The following is a 24,760-nucleotide window of genomic DNA, read 5'->3' on the forward strand; positions in this document are numbered from 1 at the left end:
CCACAGCACTGTAGTTTAAGTACCCTTAACTACCACCGTTAAAAGTTGTATCGGCGGTCGTTAAGGGGTTAATTCTTATGTTTCTGTCTTTGTTTTTCTGTGTAGTGGCTACTGTGAATGTGCACTTACATGCTGCATGCACACAATTTATATCCCATTTCATACCTTTGAGGATTTTTTTTGGTTTAGAGATTTACTTCCACACATTGGTCAGGGACATTAAGTTGGTCGGGTATTGTTGAATTTCACACATTGATCAGATCAGGCAATGTTTAGTTTTACACATTGATCAGGCATTGAAATGCTCAGGCTTAGTTTATCAAGAAATTTTGGTTTAAACTTGGGGGGGGGGGGAAATCACAAAATCAATTGGGTTTCATATACTTCTGTACATGATTTTTTCACTAAAATCGCTGCAAAAACTGATGGGAAAGTTTTTCGCTGCATGATACCAACAAAGAAAGATACATGCATAGAAACAGGGATCACAAAAATATTTGAATAAAAGAATGTTATTATTACAAGACCAAAAAATACACACAAAAAAAAAAAAAACACTTAAAAATCCTCTTGGGATAATTCACACAAAGAAAGATCTATAATAAAGAGTCTAATACAAGAACCCTTAGGCCAAATATAAATAGATTTTAAGTGACAGATTCAACAAATCTAGAGACTGTACGCATGCTGCCAACACAATAATACAAAGGAGAGTAGTCAGTATGTCATACATAAACCACCTCTAAACATATACAGCTGTAAGGGTAGGTTCAGATTTGCGGATGTCAGAGCTGCGGAGGGTTGCGGTCACCGCAGCGTCAACACTACACATGTGGACGCATCCACATACATCCGCATGGCCTACGTACCCAATGTTAAAGATAGGTACACAGGCCACATGCAGATGTAGTCAGAGCTGAACGGAGGAGGTGTGGCAGTGGGCAGAGCTTCACGGAGGAACTATGCAGCCCTCCGCAGCTCTGACATCCGCAAATCTGAACCTAGCCTAATAAACATGCATAAACTAAGTGAGGACTAGTTAGAATTAAGTCCTAATGCATTAAAGTCCTAATGCATTAAAGTCCCAGCAAAAAGTGTATGAGATTACAAACACTACACGTCTAAGATCAACAGCAAATATAATAGGAGCAATGAAGTCTGAGGTAAAGACAATACTCAGTCCTGACACAGTCAGATAGTCATCCAAATAAAGAGAAAAGTCCGGCCTACAGGGTACATGGACCCTGTAGAAACTGTATTATTGCCACGTAAACAAGCGATTATGCTGCAGAGCAGGTGCCACGGCTGGTACCTGCCTGCAGAAGCATTTTTTGTCTCTTTTTTCAGTATGTCAGGTATTCATTATGCAAACTAGGGGGCAGGTCAGTGAGGTATCAGTGACCTGTCAGCAGTCTGCATTACGAATATCTAATCCGAGCACCACATACATCAACCCCGACATAGGGCACGAAAATCTCTAACAGAAAACTGAAAATAAAGATTAAACAACAACCACAAGACGGATTCAATCAACCCAGGTATCATTGTAATCAGTATAACGGTGCCGACCTGACACTGCCTGTAGGTTACTGTGCACAATCCTGCTGATAGGTTCGCTTTAATGACCAGGTTCGCTTTAATGACCAGGCCAATTTTTACAATTCTGACCACTGTCACTTTGTAAGGTAATAGCTCTGGAACTCTTGAACAGATTCCGATGATTGAGAATTTTTTTTCAAGACATATTGATAGTGATAAAATTTATTTGATAGGACTTGCGTTTATTTGTGAAAAAAATGGAAATTTGGTGAAAATTTTGAAAATTTCACAATTTTCAAACTTTGAATTTTCATGCCCTTAAAATCACAGAGATATGACACGCAAAATACTTAATAAGTAACATTTCCTTCATGTCTACTTTACGTCAGCACAATTTTGGAACCAAAATATATTTTTTTGTAAGTTATAAGGGCTAAAAGTTGACCAGCGATTTCTCATTATTACAGCAAAATTTACAAAACCATTTTTTTTAGGGACCACCTCACATTTGAAGTCACTTTGAGGGTCTATATGATGGAAGATACCAAAAAGTGATACCATTCTAAAAATTGCACCCCTCAAGGTGCTCAAAATCACATTCAAGAAGTTTATTAACCCTTCAGGCGCTTCACAGGAATTTTTGGAATGTGGAAAAAAAATGAACATTTAACTTTTTTTTCACAAGAAAATTACTTCAGATCCATTTTTTTTTTACTTTGACAAAGGCTACAGAAAAAAAATGGGCCGCAAAATTTGTTCCTGGAATTATTAGTGGGCTTCACAGAAGTTTATAACGATGAGCAGTGAAAAAAAATAAAATCACATTGTCTCCCCAAAAAATTGTAATTTTGGCCTCCAATTTTATATTTTCAAGAGGATAACAGGAACAATTACACCATACAATCAGTTGTGCAATATCTCCTGAGTACGCCGATACCCCATATGTGGGGGAATACTACTTTTGAGGCACAGTGCAAACTCAGAAGGGAAGAGGCACTATATCAGAGTTCAGATTTTGCTGGAATGGTTTGGGGGTGCAATGTCACATTGGCAGAGCCCCTGAGGTGCCAGAACAACAGAAACCCCCTATATGTGAACTCATTTTACAAACTACACTCCCCAATGAATTCATCACTGAGCAGTAAAGAATAAATTACATTTTTACCACTAAAATGTTGTTTTAGCCCCAAGTTTTGAATTATTCTAAGGGTTTAATAAGAAACTTTTTTACAACAAACATAGGTCCATTTTTTCCCTGAGTGCGCCAATACCCTACATGTAATCCGGAAATCATTTCTAGGCACAGTGCAAACTTCAGAAGGCAAGGAGCACCAGATTTTACTGTTATGGTTTGCAGGTGCTATGACACACTGGGAGAGCTCATGAGGTGCCAGAACAGCAGAACCCTCCATAAGTGACCCCATTTTAAAACTACATCTCTGAATGAAATCATCTAGGGAAGCAGTGATCATATTGACACCACGGGTGGATCACTGAAGTTTATACCAGTGGGCAGTGAAGAAGTGAAGAAAAAATATCTACATTTTTACCAACAAAATTTTATTTTAGCCCCAGGTTTTACATTTTCACACAAGACGTGGGTAAAATGGCACCAAATTTTGTCCCACAATTTCTACTGAAGGTGGCAATACCCCATATGTAACTGTACAGTACTACTTAGCCATACAGAGAGACTCAGGAGGAATGGCGCGCTATTTGCCTCCTGGAACGCAGATTTTCCTGGAAGAGTTTGCAGACTCCATATACAGCCCCTAATTGCTTGATGAGCAGAATCCACCCTCAAGGGACCCCATTTTGGAATCTATACCCCTTGCTGAATTTATCTACAAGTGTAGTGACGATTCTGACTCCATAAGTATTTTTCAGAAACAACCAGTAGTGAATGTTGCTGAGTGAAAATTGCAAACTGCCGTTGTAGTGACCAGTACGTTTTACCCAGCCCTTCTGGAGGCATGAACCCGTGAGTTAGGCGGGCACTCATCGCTTCAAAAATGCCAAACGTGGACGTAATATGTGGTTTATGTACACTGTGTGGCTCAGAAGGCAGGTGACATTTCGATTTGGGAGTGGAGAATTTGATGAATTTCTTTTGGATGGTAAGGAGCCATTTTGGTTTTCCAGAGCCTTTGTGCTACCAGTAACATGGAAGTCCCCAATATTTTCTTTAACAGATGACAGACCTGAGTGAGGGCTTGTTTATTTTTGTGGATGGAGTTGAAAGCTTTTATTGGAAACATTTTACATAACGTTTGGGGTCACATTTATCTGGCGCTCTATGCTGACAACTTACTTTGGGGTTTCCATCTAAATCTCTGAGTGATGTGATTCAGATGAAACCCCCCAAGGGATCTAGTCACTATAATGAGGCAGCAGAGTTACTCTGGACTCCAATTGGCCTCTTTTCAGCGGTATTCTTTTCAGAAGTGCTCAAAACTGTGGCCAATGGAACGTTTAAACAATTCTAAAAAAACAGACACCGCCGGGCCACAGGTCAGACGGTGCCCACAGTGCCTCCATCTGCCTCATTATAGGGAATTTTCCGCCTGAGGTTCCGCTTGAATCACATATTTCAGAGATTTACACAGAAACTCCAGTGCAAGCGCTCATCGCAGAGCACAGGATAAATGTGAGCAAAGCCTTACTGCGATCTTTGGAAGGCAGAATGAAAAAAAATCAACAGCAGGTGAAGAAGTGGTTTCATTTATTTTTTATGCCATTCCTCATGAAGCATAAGTGATTAGGCATCTTTATGCTTCGTGTCGGTGCGATTACAGCAATACCAGATTTATATCTGGTTTTTGCATCACCATATTTTGAGAGCCAATTCTTCCATATTTTGGCCCATGGAGTCATGTGAGGGCTTGTTTTTTGCGTGACGCGTTGACACTTTTATTGCTACCATATTCAGGCACATGACATTTTTTTATCGCTTTCCATTCAGATAATAGATTTTTTGGGAGGCAGAATGAAAAAATTTAGGAATTTACTTTTTTTTTTTGGGGGGGGGGGGGGGGAGAGGGTGTTTATGCCATACCATGTGTGGTACAATTGATAAGGCAAGTTTTATTCTTCGTGTAAGTACCATTACAGTGAAACCTCATTTATGTTTTTTTGTGTTTTGGCGCTTTTAAATAAAAAAACCTATTTTTATAGAAAAGATCATTATTTTTGCATCGCTTTATTCTGAGAGCTATAACTTTTTTATTTTTCTGCTGATGGAGCAGTGTGGCGGCTTGTTTTTTTGCAGGACAAGATGATGTTTTCAGCGGTACCATGTTTATTTACATCAGTCTTTCTGACTGCGTTTCATTCCACTTTGTCCTACTATGGGACTATCATTTTTTGCAGTCTGATCGCTTCTATAGCATGGAGATGCAGCAGCATCCTCATGCTGTGTAAACTGTCAGCTCTGCACTGATAGAGAAACTTGCTGGTCACGCACTATGCATGATCAGAATGTTTCCTAGCTCTGGTTTTCCGGATGTCATCATGACGACATTGGGTCACCATGGCAACAATCGGGACTCTGTGTCACGCCGCGGGGTCTCTGATCTAAAGTCAGAGGGGCTATCAGTCCTCTGCTGGCCCCCGGTAGGCTATAATCGTGTTCGATTGCAGCATTTTGGGAGTTAAAGTGACAGGAACGGTGCATGACAATCAGCTGACACCCGGCGGCGATCGCCCACGCACCACCCATGTGCACAGGGGATCAAAATGACGTAATAATCTGTCCCTGGTCAAATTAGCCCAGGGCACATGGACGGATTATTACGTCTGATATAGTTAACTTCTTTCTGACATATCTCCTATCTCTGAATATTGCAATATTTTTATAACACATGTATGCTATTTGAATTGTTTCAGTGTTTTATAGCAGAGGAAACTATAAAATCAGCATAGACAAAAGTTGTTATACAACAAAGTTTCCTGTTCGACATAACGGTTGGTTACAAAGACGCCTGATCAGATAGAGCCATTCTATGAATACATCCTCCTCCTTTCAAGCGTTACCCTTTATCACTATCACCCACACAGCCTACGTATATCGTCAGCCTCAACACCACAGAACAGATCTCAAAAAAAAAAAAAAGTTTGCTTCGCTAGAGAAGAGAACTGGGTTTTATGAGTCATACACATATCACACACGTATCAATAAGACATAGATGTTCATTTTTTGATGAAAAATCTATTGTCTTGGCATATGAGAATGTCCAGGTCAACATACCACTTTCTATGGAGAGAAAGTACTGTACCTATGAGTTATCACTATTTGTAAAGAAATGCAGGTTATGCTCAGCAAGGTAAGTTTTCAAAGTTCACATTGCAAGTATGAGAAAAATGCGTCACTCACCATTTCTTTGAAAAAATTCAGTCCTCTATTTCATCTTCAGACAAATAAACGGCAGGCAGTAGGCAGAGGATGCAGGGATGTGTGTAAGACAGACGAAAACCTTTTCGCACTGAACACAGTGCTTCTACGGGTCCAAGCTTTTGGGTCTGGTAGACTGATACCAGTGGGCTGTCCTTAAATGACTTTTACTTGCAGGGCTGTGGAGTAGAAATCGGAGTCGTGGAGTCAGAGCCCATTTTGGTGGAGTCGGAGTCAGTATAAAATGGACTGACTCCTAAAATATATAATAAATTGGGTACAGTAGTTCAATGCAGTTTGTGGGGAATATTTTTTTCATAAGAATTTGGGAAAGTTATAAAATGTCCTATAAATGTCTGTCCTATACCTGATCTAAGGTCTAGACTTTTAGCTGAGATGAATCTGTGCTGCAGTTTATGTTCATGATAAGAAGTGAAGCTCCTCCTCTACAGATAAGGGGGAAAAAACCCCAAACATACAGGTAAGGAATACCTGTATTCATCTCAAAACTTCTGGAGTGAACAGGAAAGCAGGATTAAGGTAAGTACTTCTTAAAGCATATCTAATCTTTCAATAAACTGAGCATAAATCAATAGTCCAGTATACAGTGGGTACGGAAAGTATTCAGACCCCTTTAAAATTTTCATTCTTTGTTTCATTGCAGCCATTGGGCAAATTAAAAAAGTTAATTTTTTTCTCATTAATGTACACTCTGCAGCCCATCTTGTCTACATTTCTGTTTATTTTTAGTCATTTTTTCAAATTTATTAAAATAGAAAAAGTGAAATATCACATGGTCATAAGTATTCAGACCCTTTGCTCAGACACTCATATTTAAGTCACATGCTGTCCATTTCCAGAAATGTAGAAATGTTTGCAAATTTATTAAAAAAGAAAAACTGAAATATCACATGGTCATAAGTATTCAGACCCTTTGCTTAGTATTGGGTAGAATCATTCTTTTGAGCTAGTACAGCCATGAGTCTACTTGGGAATGATTCACACAAGTTTTTCACACCTGGATTTGGGGATCCTCTGCCATTCTTCCTTGCAGATCCTCTCTAGTTCTGTCAGGTTGGATGGAGAACGTTGGTGGATAGCCATTTTCAGGTCTCTCCAACTAGGTTTAGGTCAGGGCTCTGGCGGGGACAGTAAAAAATGGTGACAGAGTTGTCCTGAAGCCACTCCTTTGTTATTTTAGCTGTGTGCTTAGGGTCATTGTCTTGTTGGAAGGTGAACCTTCGGCCAAGTCTGAGGTCCAGAGCACTTTGGAAGAGGTTTTCATCCAGGATATCTCTGCACTTGGCCACATTCATGTTTCCTTCAATTGCAACAAGTCGTCCTGTCCCTGCAGCTGTAAAACACCCCCATAACTTCCAAACTCCTGGAGCAGCATGTCCATGCTGAACTTTCCTCATCTCTCATCTAACCTGCTCTTTGACAATCTACAATCTGGTTTCCACCCTCATCTCTCCACTGAGACAGCTCTGACCAAAATTACTAACGACCTACTTACAGCCAAAGCGAACAGACAATACTCTATACTCCTCGGTCTAGACCTGTCATCTGCCTTCGACACAGTTGACCACTGCCTCCTACTACAGATCCTCTCTTCCTTTGGCATCAAAGACCTTGCCCTATCCTGGATCTCCTCATACCTCTCCAACCGCACATTCAGCGTCTCCCTCTCCCACACTACCTCCTCATCTCACCCTCTCTCTGTTGGAGTCCCCCAAGGCTCTGCTCTAGGACCCCTACTCTTCTCAATCTATACACTTGGCCTGGGGCAACTCAAAGTCCCACGGGTTCCAGTACCACCTTTATGCCGATGATACTCAGATCTACCTCTCTGGCCCAGACGTCACCTCTCTGCTGTCCAAAATCCCAGAGTGTCTATCAGCCATATCCTCCTCCTTCTCCTCCCGCTTCCTCAAACTGAATGTGGACAAATCTGAACTGATCTTCTTTCCCCTCCATTTCACAGATCTTCCTTACCTGACCTATCTATAACAATTGATGACATCACGCTTTACCCCGTACCGGAAGTCCGCTGCCTCGGAGTAACCCTTGACTCTGCCCTGTCCTTCAAACTGCACATCCAAGCTCTCTCCGCTTCCTGCCGCCTCCAGCTCAAAACTATTTCCAGAATCCGTCCCTTCATCAACCCTCACTCCACTAAAATGCTTGTGCATGCCCTCATCATCTCCCGTCTTGACTACTGCAACATCCTTTTCTGTGGCCTCCCTGCTAACACCCTCGCACCTCTCCAGTCCATCCTTAACTCTGCTGCCTGACTAATTCATCTCTCTCCTTGCTACTCCTCCGCTTCTCCCCTCTGCAAATCTTGTCACTGGCTCCCACTCCCTCAGTGTATCCAATTCAAATTACTAATACTGACTTACAAGGCCATCTATAACCTGTCTCCTCCATATATCTCTGAATTAATCTCCCGATATCTTCCCTCATGTAATCTCCGATCCTCCCAAGACCTCCTTCTCTCCTCCACACTTATTCGCTCCTCACCCAATCGCCTCCAAGACTTCTCCCGAATAGCCACCATCCTCTGGAATTCTTTGCCCCAACACGTCCGGCTATCAACCACACTCGGATCCTTCAGACGGAAAACCCATCTCTTCAGGAAAGCCTACAGCCTGTAATGATCTCCGCTGCCCCCTCACCACTACTGGAGCCACCACCTCACCATCACTGGAGCTGCTGCAACCCCCCAACCTACTGTCTCCTTCCCCACCGTCCTGTAGAATGTAAGCCCGAAAGGGCAGGGTCCTCTCTCCCCTCTATATCAGTCTGTGATTGCTAGTTCATTTACTGTAAGTGATATCTGTAATTTGTATGTAACCCCTTCTCATGTACAGCACCATGGAATCAATGGTGCTATATAAATAACAACAATAATAATAATAATAATAATAACAACAACATGATGCTGCCACTACCACCATGTTTCACTGTTGAGATTGTATTGGGCAGGTGACGAGCAGTACCTTGTTTTCTACACACATACTGCTTAGAATTGTCAACAAAAAGTTCTATTTTCGTCTCATCAGACCAGAGAATCTTATTTCTCATAGTCTGGGAGTCCTTCATGTGTTTTTTTAGCAAACTGCTTTCATGTGTTTGGCACTGAGGAGAGGCTTCCGTTGGGTCACTCTGCCATAAAGGCCTGACTGGTGGAGGGATGCAGCGATAGTTGATTTTGTGGAACTTTCTCCCATCTCCCTACTGCATCCGTGGAGCTCAACCACAGTGATTTTGGGGTTCTTCTTTACCTCTCTCGTCAAGGCTCTTCTCCCACGATTGCTCAGTTTGGCTGGACGGTCAAGTCTAGGAAGACTTCTGGTGGTCCCAAACTTCTTCCATTTAAGGACTATGGAGGCCACTGTGCTCTTAGGAACCTTGAATACGGCAGAAAGTCTTTTGTAACCTTGGCCAGATATGTGCCTTGCCACAATTCTGTCTCTGAGCTCCTTGGCCAGTTCCTTTGACCTCATGATACTCATTTGGACTGATATGCACTGTGAGCTGTGAGGTCTTGTATAGACAGGTGTGTGCCTTTACAAATAAAGTCCTATCAGTTTAATTAAACACAGCTGGACTCCAATGAAGGAGTAGAATCATCTCAAGGAGGATCACAAGGAAATGGACAGCATGTGACCTAAATATGAGTGTCTGAGCAAAGGGTCTGAATACTTATGACCATGTGATATTTCAGTTTTTCTTTTTTAATAAATGTGCAAAAATGACTAAAAATAAACATATGTAGACAATATGGGATGCAGAGTGTACATTAATGGGGAAAAAATAAACTTTTTTGAATTTACCAAATGGCTGCAATGAAACAAAGTGAAAAATTGAAAGGGGTCTGTGATGCCAAAATCAGTTCATTCTCAGGTAGTGATAAAAAGGCTCCTTCAAGAGCTTCCAATCTAAAAAGACATTTACACCTCTGTCACCCAGAAGTTTACAAAGCTATGATTGAAAAAGATCACAGCAGCACCAGAAACCAGAGCCCAACACTTCCCGACAGGCAAAGTTGGAGGAAAGAGTGTCTCAAACATCAGTTACAAGATATTTCGTAAGTGACAAAGTTACTGTAATAATGACAGCAGATGTGTTTAAAAGACAGCTCATCGAGCTTGTGAAGGACAGTGTACCATTATTATTATTTGCACAACCAGCTTTTACAGCTCTTAATGGAGAAACGGCCCACAGACTTGGTGTTTCTCTGGAAAGAGAAAGTATTAGAAAATTAGTGATTGAAGAAGCCCTTAACCAGAAGGAAAATTTTAAAAAGACTCTCAAGAGACACTTTGTGTTTCTTAAAATGGATGCATGCACACCTCAGAGTGAACTATTTTGCTATCAATGTTCGATATGTTTATGACAACAAAAAAATTGTTACTAAGACACTGGAAGTAAAAGATACTAAAGCTCATCACAGCAGCCAGTTTCTCCAGACTTTAGGGGAAAAAGTTCTCCAAGATTATGAACTAAAAAATGAGCTATTGTAACTGATAACGCTTCAAACATGATAAGTACAATTAAACATGAATGAGAATAAGATAAGGAAGGTGAACAGCAGTTAGAAGAACATTTCACATTCAGTATGTTGGAGATGGAAGGCCACAGTCCTGTTCCCATTACGTAGGAATAAACAGATATTACTACAGAAGAACAGCAAAATGATTCTTTACAATTAGATGATATTGTTGAAGCTGCTTCACACCTCTTTCTTATTCATCACATGCGCTGTGTTGTGCACACGCTGCAGCAGGCTATAAGAGATAGTCTGAAAGAGGGACATGCTGGAAAACTCTGATTAGCAAAGTGAGGAAATTGGCTATTGCTGCCAGAACCCCTAAAATTAATTCCATCTTGAAGAGACGTGCTGGAAAAGGGGCAATTTTGGATCGAGCCAGTCGGTGGGGCAGCACCTATTTAATGAATGAGCGATTGCTTGAGCTGAAACCCTTCCTTGTTGATATGGCCAACCCTAAGGTAACACTACATGACGGTAAAAGGACACAGGTGGCTGAATTGAAGGAATTGCTTCATCACCCATTTACAGTGACTAAAAAGTTACAAGCTGAGGATTTAACTCCTGGAATTTTATGAAGAAGTGGAAGAACTTGTTGTTTTGCCTGTCCCAAAGAGGAGGTTTAATTGCAGATGGCATTGCTGCTTCAATGAAACGGAGAGAGACACTGCTATTAGAAAATTAAATTCTTCTGGCAGCTGTTAATGTGGACCCAAGTCATCGTATATTGCAGGATGATTAACAGCTTACTAAAGGAAAAGAAGCTCTGATTGAGGTAGCAGTTAGGATGAATGGGCTACAGGATGAGGACTCGGGTCCTGTCAGTGCTGCTGCTGCCATTTCTTGATCCTCATCAGATGAGGAGTTTGATTTCGAAAAGAATTTGGACGACATGGAGCAGGCAAAGTGTTGCAGCAGGGAGAAAGACTCCACTCACATAGAAAACAGATTGACCATATTTCAGTAAAATTTTTCACTTGCTCTCAAAGAAGTAGAAGAGTTCAATAGTTCATCAAAACTGACTGTGCACTAGGCAATTCCTTTATACCCTGAAATTGTTAGAGATGTTGTCCATGTGGTTACTGCTTTGTCACAAGCCCATGTAAGCGTAGAGAGGTTGTTCTCTAGCCTTAAAATAATTAGGTGAGATGTGAGGTCATCTATGAGGGAGGATCTGATGGAGGAGATACTATTTCTCAGAACAAATTCATAGACTGCACAAATGTTATCCAGTAAGTTTTTGTTGAAAACGTTTTTTTTCCCCACTTACTGCATAGTGTATAATAAATTGTAAATATGCAAAAGTTTTTTGTTCTAAAGTTGTATTCCAATATTTTATGTTCTCTCTAAATGGCTCGATTATTGTATCAGAATAATGATTAAAAGTGTGATGTTACCATTTTACTACAGTAAATTTATCACTTAAACTTAAACATAGGCCATCTAAAATGCAAAGTGCTGCAGAATATGTTGGCGCTATAGAAATAAAATTATTACCTCTCTCGGCGCCTGCGCACTGCAGGATTCTGCTCTGCCCTCAACAGAACAGAGCAGTGTGCCTGCGCAGGAGCCATGACAGGAAGGAAAGAGGACGGCATTGTATGAAGATGGGAGGCGCTGGACCGCAACACCCATCGGACCCAGACCGCCCCCGGCTGAGTATAATATCTCTTTTTTCTTATCTTTCAGGTTACATCGGGGGCTTATCTACAGCATTACAGAATGCTGTAGATAAGCCCCTGATGTCGGTGCCGGCAGCTCATAGTCGAAAAAAAGGGTGACAGATTCCCTTTTAAGCCTCAGTTGGTATATCAGAGGTACAGTGAAGGAAATAATTATTTGATCCCTTGCGGATTTGGTAAGATTGCCCATTGACAAAGACATGAACAGTCTATAATTTTAAGGCTAGGTTAATTTTAAAATTGAGAGATAGAATATCAAAAATAAAATCCAGAAAATCACATTGCATAAGTTATAAAAATTTATTTGCATTTTGCAGTGAGAAATAAGTATTTGATCCCCTACCAACCTTTAAGCGTTCTGGCCCCTACAGACCAGTTAGATGCTCCTAATCAACTCGTTACCTGCACTAAAGACAGCTGTCGAACAGTCACCTTTATAAAAGGCTCCTGTTCACAGACTCAATTAATCAGTCAGACTCTAACCTCTACAACCTGGGCAAGACCAAAGTTTTATAAGGATGTCAGGGACAAGATCATAGACCTGAACAATGCTGGAAGGAATGGGCTACAAAACCATAAGTAAGATGCTGGGTGAGAAGAAGACAACTGTTGGTGCAATAGTAAGAAAATGGAAGAATTACAAAATGACTGTCAAACAACATCGATCTGGGGCACCATGCAAAATCTCACCTCATGGGGTATCCTTGATCATGAGAAAGGTAAGAGATCTGTCAGGAACACCGCACAGCACTTGCTCACTGAGCCAGAGCGCGTGTCCTGAGTACAAAGACTGTGCACAAAGATACCTGCGGAGCGGGCAGCAGTGGTGACAATGCATGCTCCAGGACTTGAATCACGTGACTGCTGGGGGCATGGCCTAAGCTCCACGGAGCTAGGAGCTGCAGGAAAACTCACAGAAAGGTAAATACAGGACAATGTTACCAAGGGGCATAGACAGAGACAGAAACCAGATCAAGTCGAGGTCAAAGCATGAGATAGCAATACAGTACCAAAGGATTAGACAGAATGGATAGTCAGGACATAGCAATAGATCAGAAAACCAGAACGGGCATTAGACGGTACAATAGGGGTAAACTGTAACGGAGTAACGATAGCCAAGCCAGGAGGTCAGAACCAGAAAAGACAATGGTACCAAAACGACAGACGGAGTACAGAGTGAAGGAACAAGCCGGGTCATACATGGGAAGCAAACAAACAAGGCAGAGTACACACACACCAGGGGTCAGAAACACCAGAACAGCAGTATAACTGACAGAGAATGCTAGTTTGGAGTGAGTATAAATACCCCTCCCAGATCCAAAGAGAGGCCGGCAAAAGTTAACCCTGTTAGAACAGGACATTAACTATGTCCTATCCATGACAAGATCAGCCCAAAACTACATGGGGGAACTTGTTAATGATCTCAAGGCAGCTGGGACCAGAGTCACCAAGAAAACCATTGGTAACACATTACGCCGTAAAGGTTTAAAATCCTGAAGTGCCCATAAGGTCCCCCTGCTCAAGAAGGCACATCTGCAGGCCCGTCTGAAGTTTGCCAATGAACACCTGGATGATTCTGTGAGGAATTGGGAGAAGATGCTGTGGGCAGATGAGACAAAAATTGAGCTCTTTGGCATTAACTGAACTTGCCGTGCTTGGAGGAAGAGAAATGTTGCCTATCACCCAAAGAACACTGTCAAGCATGGAGGTGTTTTGAGGGTGTTTCTCTGCTAAGGGCACAGGACTACTTTACAGCTTCAATGGGAGAATGGATGGAGCCATGTACCATAAAATCCTGAGTGACAACCTCCTTCCCTCTGCCAGGACATTAAAAATAGGTCGTGGCTGGGTCTTCCAGCAAGACAATGACCCAAAACATACAGCTAAGGCAACAAAAAAGTGGCTCAAAAAGAACATTAAGGTCATTGAGTGGCCTAGCCAGTCTCCAGACCTTAATCCCATAGAAAACTTATGGAGGGAGTTGAAGCTCTGAGTTGCCAAGCAACAGCCTCAAAATCTAAATGATTTAGAGATGATCTGCAAGGAAGAATGGACCAAAATTCCTCCTGACATGTGCGCAAACCTCATCATCAACTACAAAAAACATCTGACTGTTGTGCTTGGTTTTGCCACCAAGTATTAAGTCTTGTTTGCCCAAGGGACCAAATATTTATTATTAGAAGTGCGATGCCGGGAGCGAGGAAGCAAGCAGGAGGGCGGCGTCGCAAGAAGATGGGAGGTGCCGGACAAGGACCTGCTACACCCGTCGCTGACGTCTCTGCCATGTGCTGCTTACAAGCATTAAGAAGCTGCTGGCAACGGAGCAGGCCACTGAGGGAGCGAAGGAAGGTAAATGTAATTATGCATACAGGAAAGGGATGGGGCCCATCACACCAGAATAAGGATGGGACAGGGCCAATCATACCAGGATGCCAAAAAGAAATCAATATTCATTGCCCTCCATGCCCCTGGGCGTGGAATGCAGTGAATATTCATTCCTCTTTAGCGGCACAGGAGTTAGCCGCAGCCGCCGGCTCCTGACTCTGTGACCTGCTGCGCCGCCGAAACCGTTCCCCCACCTCTGCCAGAGCTGATACATCTAGACTATAATATGCACCTCCCATTTTCCTTCACATTTTGGGAGGAAAAAAGTATGTCTTATAGTCCAAAAAATACGGTAGTTTATAAATCTGTCTAATCTAAATGTGCAATTTTTTTGGAACATTTTTGCACTAAATAACAGGCACATTTTGTTCATAAATATTCCCAAATATAGTAGGATATGTTAAAAGGAATGAACATCATAAAGATAAACCATCAATATCGCAGTCATTGACAACCCCTTTAATATCAGTCTGCAGGCAGTTCCGCATATCAGCATATCGAAGCATCATAACAGTTTAGCGAGCACTTATGCTTTGTTCATGCAAATTTACAGTTGCATTTTACAGTACCAGCAAAGTATATGAGATTTCAGAAATCTTATACACACAGCTTGTGCTTTTTTTGTCCTCAGCATTTTGTGCCAAACCATGGTTTTAGCAGAATGCAACATGTCACTTTTCAGCGTTTTTTCAGTGTTTTTCATCCATTGAAAGCACTGGATGGTGCAAAAAATGTAGCAAAAACGCAGTTAACGATTTTGTTGTGTTTTTTTGGTGCCAAAACCTGATAAAGTTTAGAGCATTAAAAAAAATCTGATTCTACTTCATCAACATGAAAATGTAGCAAGAAAAAAAAAAAAAAACGCAACAAAAACTAAGCAAAACCTGCAGCAACTTTTTACTGCTAAGAGAGTAGGTTTTGCCTGGGAAAAAATGCATAAAAAACGCATGTGAGCATAGCCTAAAGGCCCCTTTACATTTAGCGATGCGCCAGCGATCCGACAACGATACGACCCGGTCAGGATCGCTGGTGCATCGCTAAATAGTCGCTAGTGAGCTGCCAAACAGGCAGATCTCACTAGCGATGTAGCGACGCAGCAGCGGTCGTTACTTACCTTTCACACGCAGCGATGCTGACGTCCTCCCGCCCGCGTCCACACGTCGCTCGTCGGCGCCAGCAGGAAGCGCCCGATGAGAAACGGACCCGGCAGATATCGCGCGATCAGCGACAGACAGCGGGGAGCCGGTTGGAGGTAAGTATCACACATAGCGATATCGCTAGCAATATCGCTGCTGCGTCACAAAATCGGTGACGCTTTAGGGATATTGCTAGCGATATCGCTTTGTGTAAAACCCCCTTAAGAAGGACATTTCACATTATAAAGCAGGCCACAAGTTTCAAACAACCTAGGAAAGAAATATGATCTCTCTGCTGTCGAAAAGCATCAAATAATGCAACGCATTAGACAAGGTGTGAAAACAAAGTGATCATTCTACTATGAAGAGATTTGTGGCTGATAGGTTCCCCACCTGGTTTTTTTTCAGCCAGGGGTCATTTGGAAATTTCTGCCATCATTCGGGGGCCACACAAAAATGATCACATTTAAAAATTACCCCAGTATATTTAGTCAAACAATTAATTATAGTAACTCACTCTTAATGTAATGGCTGGAGCTGCTTCTCTTTGGTGATGTTAGGGGATACTGATCATGTTGCTTCTCACAGCAGCTTTTCCAGGTTTATGTTGGCCTGGAGACCAGTCAACTTTTTGTCAGTTTTGTAAATCATATACATCACATAGGAGACGCTGGGACTACTGTATATACACCACATAGGAGACACTGTGACTGCTGTCTATACATCACATAGGAGACGCTGGGACTGCGGTATCTATATCACAGAGGACGCTGAGACAGCTGTATATACATCACAAAGGAAACATTGAGACTGCTGTAAATGCATCACAGGAGACTCTGGGGTCATATAAATTACAGGAGGGGCTGGGGGACATAGACATCACAGGAACTGCTGGGACATCTTCATCACTGAGGAGGCTGGGGGAATAGACATCAGTGAAGGGCTATATACAGCACTAGGAAGCACAGACAGCACTGGGGGTATATATGTCCCTGGGGGGAATATACATCAGTGGTGAGGTCACATATACAGCACTGGGGGCTATATACAGCACTGGGGGCTATATACAGCACTGGGGGAATATACATATTACTTGGGGGCACATATAGCTCTAGGGGGTATAGATAGCACTGGGTGAGCACATACAGCACTGGGGGAGGTGGGATATACAGCACTGGGGGGACAAGAATCGCAGGGGAGGCACACTGATCACTGTGTGGGCCTCATAGATCACCGGAGGGATACATATCACTAGGGGTTGGCACAAAGATCACAGGGGGAGGCACAATGATCACAAGAGGGCACATAGCTGGGGGGCACAGAGATCACCGAGGGGTGGCACAAAGATCACAGGGGGAGGCACAAACATCACAAGAGGGCACATAGCTGGGGGGCACAGAGATCACAGAGGGGCACATAGCTTGAGGGGACAGATCACAGGGGACAGAGATCACATGGGAGCACAAATATTACAGGGGGTACATAGCAGGGGCACAGGAATCACAGAGGGGCACAAAGCTGGGAGCCACAGAGATCACACGAGGGCACAGAGATCACGGGGGGCAAATAGCTGGCGGGCACAGAGATTACAGGAGGCATATAGCTGGGGAGAGAGATCACAGGGGGCACAGATCACAGGTGGGCAAAGCTGAGGGGCACAAGTCACCAGAAGATAGGCACAGAGCTGCCGGCATAGAGATCACTCTGGACTCTGGCAGCAGCTCCTCTTCTGGGGCAGGAGGACGGGAGTGCGTTGGGGGCTAACCCTGCCCACGCTGATTACGACATCAGTCATGCCTACCGTGCACTTGGGGATTAAAGGTCCGGCAGCTGGCAGGATACGGCTGCTGCCCGAACATTGCGGACTCAGGGGGGATGCCTGCGGTCCGCATGAAAAGTCACCATTGGCCACATGCGGCCCACGAGCCGGAGGTTCCCCACCTCTCCTGATAAAGGCATAATCAGGAAGGTTTCTGTCAGACAAATTCATCAGGTTAAAAGAGCTGCTGCTAAAATACCCTTTCAAAGCAGCAAACTGATATTTCAAGCTGCCGGATCCTTGACCAGCAAACCTCAAGGTGTAAGATCCTCCAAAGGCATGCAGTTGTGCATAAACTTTCTATCCGGCCACCCCTAAACAGTATTCACAAGCAGAAACGGTTGCAGTGGGCCCAGACATACATGAAGACTAATTTTAAAACAATCTTGTTTACTGATGAGTGCTGTGCAACCCTGGATGGTCCAGCTGGATGGCGCAGTGGATGGTTCATGGATGACCACGATGTCCCAACAAGACTACGATGTCAGCAATGAGGTGATAGAGTCATGTTTTGGACCAAAAAAAACTGGTAGATCCCTTTAGGGTCCATGAAAGTGTGAAAATGACCACGACAAAGTATATAGTTTCTGACTGACCACTTTCTTCCATGGTACAAAAAGAACGACTGTGCTAAATCATTTTCATGCATGACAATACACCATCTCAAGCTGCAAAAAATACCTGAGGATGTTCAGCAGCCCATATTTGGACGTTATGGCGATGAACATGTCCACAGATATGGAAGGTCGCCTCATCGCTAAACACAATCTTCTGCAAAAATCTTGCATCATTGTCAATCCCATGAAGCTTTTCTGTAGCAAACGTGCATCGTTTGGGTCTATCCACTGGTTTGATAGCATGCAACAGCCGTAAAACAGCTTATGAACTGTAGTCTTGCTTATGTGTAACTGTTGAGCACACGCACGCATAGATTTTTTAGGACTTCTTTGGTAGCCATCCCGTATAGCCTCTACAGACTCGTCACTGACTGATGGCCTACCAGAATGGGGTTTCTCCACCAAATTGCCGGTTTCCTTTAACTGCTTATCCCACCGAGTAATGTTATTCCTAAGTGGTGTCGCTTCGTTATAAACGCGCCGATATTCACGTAGCACTTTGGTCACGGAATCCGAAAAACTGGAAAGGTTTTCTTTTTATTTGGTGCAGATTTCAAATTTCTATCATCTTTGGTTGCTTTCCTGTGACTGGTCAAAAGTGCACCATGACTTTACGGACACAATGTACTTCAGGAAAAAGGAGGATCTAGAAGTTCTCCTGGCACGCCCAGAACACTTCAGCCTCATTTGAAATGGAATTGAAACAGTGGGTATTTTTTGATCAGAGAGCAACGGATTGCATGATTAAAAGGTATGAATGACCTTATCTTTCAGATAGTAACATGACCATTTAAACAGTTTGGAGAGATGGCGCATGCTGACAGAGTCCCTTTTAGGCGTATGCAATCAGTGTGTACTATATAACATGGAGAAGGTTCAATACAGTAATGTGTGAGTCAGGAGACGTTGCACAAAAGGACTCAAATCACATGAAATATATAAAGTCACGTAAGTGAATCAGAAGAAAGTTTTTTAGGGAATTTAGACCTTTAAGAATAGAAGTGTTACACAACCTGAACCTTTGCCCAGTCTATATTTGGATGTAGATTTGGCAGCAAGTGCATTATCCAAGAAGGAAAGAAGAGACTATTCAGCTGATGTTCTCAAATGATAATCTAAAACTTCTATTGCTTAGAAACCTCTTTTCTAGTCATCCTAAATTAAGCATGTAATCCCCAGAGAAATAATCATCACTGTGTTATTAAAACGAAGAACGCTTTGTGGTAATTATTCTCTAAATACTTATTTTAATGATGTTCCTTTATAGCAGCTGAGCTCAAAAGAACAAATACACAGCAAATTTGTAGACACCTATCAGCTCAGCTACAGATGTGCTTTCCTTTACCTTCATTCAACATATCCTAAAGATGACAGGCATGAAATAAACAGCGTTGAAAAAAAAAAAATCATGTCACTGTCGAGCATTACTATGCATGTCAAAATGTATTTAATTTGTATTGAGAAACTGAAGTACATAAAAGGGTTTGTCAAAGACCGACATATTGATGACCTATCCATGGGATAGGTTTAGCAATATGAGATTGACAGAGGTCTATCGCCTGAGAAGTTCTGAATAAGGCTGAAACGCGTGCGCCTATGGATCCTTAATCTTTTTTCTTTCCATGTTTTTAATTGCACAGTAAACGTGTACTAATTATACTGGAGGACTCAGGAGTCTTTTTGCATGGAGCAAGACACTACAGAACACAGTTTGTAGGTGAAAAAGTCTATATTATAAATACATGGTGTTGCAGGTGAAGGTCAGTGGCACCGAGGAAGCAGCACGAGTAGTCAGGAGCAGGAGAAACACTGGCACAGATAAATACAGCAGAACTCAGAGAGCGAGTAGCAGGATATTCACACAGATTTGCAGTAGCAGATGGAAATCTAGGAAACCACCAGGAGCAGAACACAGGCAGAATACTCTAGAACAGACTAGAGTATGAGGTGGAGTTATAAGGAAGGAAGACAAGGGGCACATGAAACAAAAGACACCATCTTGAAAAAGGGCAGGCATGCCCAAAGGGTAACCTAAAATATTCAGAGTCCTGACAAAACGCTATGTTTTATCATTTCCCATTGGTGCTGTAGCCCAGTCCTCATGGACCATTCTTTTATTTCTTTGTCATTTCAAGCGGTTTTCACAGTAAATTTGTCCTCCCTGGAAGGTTAACTGCTTACCAATTTTTCTCTTCCCAAGTGTTTATAATGCCCAGCTTACATCATTTTCAATATTTTACTGGAGCAAAACCACCAAAAAATTGTCAAAATGGAACAAAATGAGTCATTACAAAATAAGAACATCAAGAGATATAGTGAGTGGCATGACAGGTTTGTTTTTCTCTAATAGAAGAAGAAATAATTGGGACAGTTCTGACTTAATTTGCAGCAAAAAAACAAACAAACTGATTTATATAAGCCTTGGATGAAATGTAATAAGTGTTAGACACTTTATTTTACATGACAGTTTTGAAAAGTGTTTAAAAACGCTGGCCTGAGTCTGAGGCATTTTTCTAGGAACAAAACCAGTCTATTACCCAGCATCACTGTATATAAAATTTTAAGAAATATCATATATGTGCAGCAAAAACATCAGCAACATAATTTATCAAATGCTAAAGATTTAAAATCCACAGCATGGGAATTGCTGCATGTGTCATTGTGTATTTCACTATTTCCAAAACAATAGGGAAAATGTGTAGTTCATACTACAGTGGGGAAAAAAGTATTTAGTCAACCACAAATTGTGCATGTTCTCCCACTTAAAAAGATGAGAGAGGTCTGTAATTGACATTATAGGTAGACCACAACTATGAAAGTCAAAATGAGAAAACAAATCCAGAAAATCACCTTGTCTGATTTGACAAGATTTATTTTGCAAATTATGGCGGAAAATAAGTATTAAGTATTTGGTCACCTAAAAACATGCAATATTTCTGGCTCTTATAGAACTGTAACTTCTTCTTTAAGAGGCTCTTCTGTCCTCCACTCATTACCTGTAGTAATAGCACTTGTTTGAACCTGTTATCAGTATAAAAGACACCTGTCCACAACCACAAACAGTCACACTCCAAACTCCACTATGGTGAAGACCAAAGAGCTGTCGAAGGACACCAGAAACAAAATTGTAGTCCTGCACCAGGCTGGGAAGAGTGAATCTGCAATAGGCAAGCAGCTGGGTGTGATAAAATCAACTGTGGGAGCAATAATTAGAAAATGGAAGACATACAAGACCATCGATAATCTCCCTCTATCTGGGGCTCCACGCAAGATCTCATCCCGTGAGGTCAAAATGATCACAAGAATGGTGAGCAAAAATCCCAGAACCACACGGGGGGACCTAGTGAATGACCTGCAAAGAGCTTGGACTACAGTAACAAAGACTACAATCAGTAACACACTACACCTCCAGGGACTCAGATCCTGCAGTGCCAGACGTGTCCCCCTGCTTAAGCCAGTACATGTCCAAGCCCGTCTGAAGTTTGATAGAGAGTATTTGAATTATCCAGAAGAGTATTGGGAGAATGTCATATGGTTTGATGAATCCAAAGTAGAATTGTTTGGTAGAAACAAAACTCGTCGTGTTTGGAGGAGACAGAATGCTGAGTTGCATACAAAGAACACCATACCTACTGTAAAGCATGGGGGTGGCATCATGCTTTGGGGCTGTTTCTCTGCAAATGGACCAGGACAACTGATCCGTGTATGTAAAAGAATGAATGTGGCCATGTATCATGAGATTTTGAGTGCAAAACTCCTTTCATCAAAAAGGCCATTGAAAATTAAATGTGGAAGCACACCGCCAGGTCAATGAAGGATTGGCTTCGTAAGAAGCATATGAAGGTCCTGGAGTGGCCTAGCCAGTCTCCAGATCTCAACCCCATAGAAAATTTTTGGAGGGATTTGAAAATCTGTGTTGCCCAGCGACAGGCCCAAAACATCACTGCTCTAGAGGAGATCTGCATAGAGGAATGGGCCAACTTACCACCAACAGTGTGTGACAATGTTGTGAAGACTTACAGAAAGTGGTTGACCTCTGCCATTGCCAACAAAGGATATACAGTGGGGAAAAAAAGTATTTAGTCAGTTAGCAATAGTGCAAGTTCCACCACTTAAAAAGATGAGAGGCGTCTGTAATTTACATCATAGGTAGACCTCAACTATGGGAGACAAACTGAGAAAAAAAAATCCAGAAAATCACATTGTCTGTTTTTTTTTTTCATTTTATTTGCATATTATGGTGGAAAATAAGTATTTGGTCAGAAACAAAATTTCATCTCAATACTTTGTGATATATCCTTTGTTGGCAATGACAGAGGTCAAACGTTTTCTGTAAGTCTTCACAAGGTTGCCACACACTGTTGTTGGTATGTTGGCCCATTCCTCCATGCAGATCTCCTCTAGAGCAGTGATGTTTTTGGCTTTTCGCTTGGCAACACGGACTTTCAACTCCCTCCAAAGGTTTTCTATAGGGTTGAGATCTGGAGACTGGCTAGGCCACTCCAGGACCTTGAAATGCTTCTTACGAAGCCACTCCTTCGTTGCCCTGGCAGTGTGCTTTGGATCATTGTCATGTTGAAAGACCCAGCCACATTTCATCTTCAATGCCCTTGCTGATGGAAGGAGGTTTGCACTCAAAATATCACGATACATGGCCCCATTCATTCTTTCATGTACCCGGATCAGTCGTCCTGGCCCCTTTGCAGAGAAACAGCCCCAAAGCATGATGTTTCCACCACCATGCTTTACAGTAGGTATGGTGTTTGATGGATGCATCTCAGTATTCTTTTTCCTCCAAACACGACAAGTTGTGTTTCTACCAAACAGTTCCAGTTTGGTTTCATCAGACCATAGGACATTCTCCCAAAACTCCTCTGGATCATCCAAATGCTCTCTAGCAAACTTCAGACCGGCCCGGACATGTACATGCTTAAGCAGTGGGACACGTCTGGCACTGCAGGATCTGAGTCCATGGTGGCGTAGTGTGTTACTTATGGTAGGCCTTGTTACATTGGTCCCAGCTCTCTGAAGTTCATTCACTAGGTCCCCCCGCGTGGTTCTGGGATTTTTGCTCACCGTTCTTGTGATCATTCTTACCCCACGGGGTGAGATTTTGCGTGGAGCACCAGATCGAGGGGGATTATCAGTGGTCTTGTATGTCTTCCATTTTCTAATTATTGCTCCCACAGTTGATTTCTTCACTCCAAGCTGGTTGGCTATTGCAGATTCAGTCTTCCCAGCCTGGTGCAGGGCTACAATTTTGTTTCTGGTGTCCTTTGACAGCTCTTTGGTCTTCACCATAGTGGAGTTTGGAGTCAGACTGTTTGAGGGTGTGCACAGGTGTCTTTTTATACTGATAACAAGTTTAAACAGGTGCCATTACTACAGGTAATGAGTGGAGGAAAGAGGAGACTCTTAAAGAAGAAGTTACAGGTCTGTGAGAGCCAGAAATCTTGATTGCTTGTTTCTGACCAAATACTTATTTTCCACCATAATATGCAAATAAAATGAAAAAAAAACAGACAATGTGATTTTCTGGATTTTTTTTTTCTCAGTTTGTCTCCCATAGTTGAGGTCTACCTATGATGTAAATTACAGACGCCTCTCATCTTTTTAAGTGGTGGAACTTGCACTATTGCTGACTGACTAAATACTTTTTTTCCCCACTGTATAACAAAATATTGAGATGAACTTTTGTTAATGACCAAATACTTATTTTTCACCATAATTTGCAAAAGAAATCTTGCCAAATCAGAAAGGTGATTTTATGGATGTGTTTTCCCATTTTGACTCTCATAGTTGTGGAGTACCTATGATGTCAATTACAGGTCTCGCTCATCTTTTTAAGTGGGAGAACTTGCACAATTGGTGGCTGACTAAATACTTTTTTCCCCACTGTACTGGGGTAAAACGTTCACCAATACTCAACGTATGCATATGGCCTTTTACTTACCAGCTGCCATCTTCAGCTATTCTGCTCCGGTCCCATTCCGTCATCTTGTAACTGCAGCTTCTGACTGACCAGAAGTCAGAGGTAACGGTCTCAAGCTCTTAATGCAAGTCAATGAGTGCCTTGTTCTGCTCTCATAGAGTAACACTGAGTAGTGACTTCGGGCTCGCCTAGTAAAGATGAAGACGGCGTCTGGTAACTATAAGTGAAATAAAAAGGCTACACGGACTCCAATAATTAGGGGTGCACGAACAGGATACTACTCCAAAAATATGAAAAAATGAAATTCAGCACACCCAAATCAGATGCAAAAAAAGGGAAACAATTTTATTGATTTTTGGGTACATCCAGTGATTGAACAATTGATGTTTCGGTCACACAATTAGGCCTTCATCAGAAATTATATTGAGCTCTTGAGGACCACAGAAAAAGGTCAGGTACACCTGAACGGTGGAGGATTGAGATAACCAATTAAGGCGCTGTGCAACGTAGTGTGTATCCCCAACGCCAGTGTTCAATCAGTGGATGTACCCAAACATCAATAAAATTGTTTCCCATTTTTTGCATCTGATTTGGGTGAGCCGAATTTCATTTTTTCAGATTTTTGGTAAGTATAAGACTAGGGGTAAGAAATTTATAGATTAGTGGCAACACTGAAGCATAGCAATAATACAAAAAAAACGCTGG

General features: G+C 42.1%; 1 protein-coding gene across 8 annotated transcripts in view; it reads right to left on the reverse strand.

Moving 5' to 3' along the window:
- The window catches only part of DGKA (diacylglycerol kinase alpha), a 339,192-nt gene that overhangs the window by 251,319 nt on the left and 63,113 nt on the right, over positions 1 to 24,760 (reverse strand). For 5 of the 8 annotated variants that reach the window (XM_073552211.1, XM_073552216.1, XM_073552214.1 and 2 more), the window contains exon 2: positions 5,912 to 6,108. The exons of the other annotated variants lie outside the window; for them this stretch is intronic. The gene's annotated coding sequence lies outside the window, so the exon portion shown is untranslated. The remainder of the gene's footprint in view (positions 1 to 5,911; positions 6,109 to 24,760) is intronic. 8 annotated transcript variants of the gene reach the window in all.

The sequence above is a fragment of the Dendrobates tinctorius genome, unplaced genomic scaffold, assembly GCF_039654945.1.
Source record: "Dendrobates tinctorius isolate UK_male_01 unplaced genomic scaffold, ASM3965494v1 ptg000187l, whole genome shotgun sequence".
Taxonomy (NCBI): Eukaryota; Metazoa; Chordata; class Amphibia; order Anura; family Dendrobatidae; genus Dendrobates; species Dendrobates tinctorius.